General features: G+C 37.5%; 1 protein-coding gene across 3 annotated transcripts in view; it reads right to left on the bottom strand.

Moving 5' to 3' along the window:
• Positions 1-1,479, bottom strand: part of Nedd4 (neural precursor cell expressed, developmentally down-regulated 4, E3 ubiquitin protein ligase) — a 122,505-nt gene that overhangs the window by 101,737 nt on the left and 19,289 nt on the right. The window lies entirely within an intron of this gene.

The raw sequence follows: 1,479 nt of genomic DNA, 5'->3' as shown, positions 1-1,479 counted from the left end.
CTGGCATGTGGTGCTGGGGATTGAACCGCGGTCCCTGTGCTTTGCTAAGCTTGTTCTAAGTAGGTGCTTTAGACCACTGAGCCATCTCACCAGCCCCAGTATTTCTTCAAGTTCTTATACTAGGGAGACTACACTAGGGAGAGTTTACACATGTGGTCTGGTTTATTTCACTTATGAGTGTATCTTCAAGTGGCATCCACTTAAATATAAATGCTTCAAGTTTATGATTCTTTATAGCTGAGTAATACTCCATTGTATAAAAGTACCACATCTTTTTCATCCATTCCTCAGGTGATGGGCATCTTGCTTGTTCCCAAGAGTTGGCTACCACAAATTGTGCTGCTATAAACAGAGGCACACAAATGTCACTATGATACTACGTTTTCAGTTCCTCTGGGAAGATTCCCAGTACACAGAATTTCACTAAACAAAACAGAAATTCAAGAATAGCTGTTATATCTCATATTGATATCTTCAAATTAGTTGTTCAGATTACCAGATAGAAGCATGCAAAAATGGTCAAAAGTTACAAAAAATTTAAAAGGAGAAAAGAAAAATGAAAAAAATGTAAGTATTAACTGCTCCTTTCAACAGACCGGCAGAAATCAGCAATATAACTATCTAAGCTATCCTGTGTGTATGCATATATATTTCTTTTGCCCTTCCTTCTTTCTTTTTTCCTTTCCCTCATCCCAGTCGTTCCTTCCCTTTCATCAGTTTCTTTCCCTTTCACAGCATCTATTGAGCCTTTCAGATTTTATTTACCTTTCAGGTTCACACACTGAGGAGACAATATGATGTCTATACATGTGGGTCTGACTCATATCACTCATCAGTATGGTCTCTAGCTGCACCCACTTACCTATAAAAGCTTTATCTTTTTTATAGCTGAGTAATACTCCACTGTATAAAGATACTACATCTTTTTTTTATCCATTCCTCAGCTGATGGGCATTTGGGTTGCTTCCAAGATTCAGCTATGGCAAACTGAACTGCTATAAACATGGGTGTACAGGTGGTATGATGTTTTCAGTTTTCTGGAAAAATACTCAGGAGGGGAATAGGACCTCTAATCCTAGTTTTTAAGCAATCTCCACACTGATTTCCATAGTGGTTGTACCAGTCTACACTCCCACCAACAGTGGAAAAGGGTTCCTTTTTCCTCACAACCCCTCTTGCATTTGTGATTGGTTGACATCTTGACAATAGCCATTCTTTTGGGGGTGAGATGGAATCTCAGTGTTGTTTTACTTTGCGTTTCTTGAATGACCAATGATCTCAAACATTTTTTCATGTATTTATTTGCCATTTGTATTTCTTCATCTGAGAAGTGTATATTCATCTCAGATGCCCAGTTTTGGATTGGGTTTTTTAATTTTGGGGATCCAATTTCTAAAAATTCTTTATATATTCTGCATTGAAGTCCTTTGAGGGACAGTCAGCTAAAATTTTTTCCCAATCATGGATTTTCTTTTTATT

Source organism: Octodon degus, unplaced genomic scaffold (assembly GCF_000260255.1).
Source record: "Octodon degus isolate 3935 unplaced genomic scaffold, OctDeg1.0 scaffold00105, whole genome shotgun sequence".
Classification (NCBI taxonomy): Eukaryota; Metazoa; Chordata; class Mammalia; order Rodentia; family Octodontidae; genus Octodon; species Octodon degus.
This window is presented reverse-complemented; position numbering and strand designations above follow the sequence as displayed.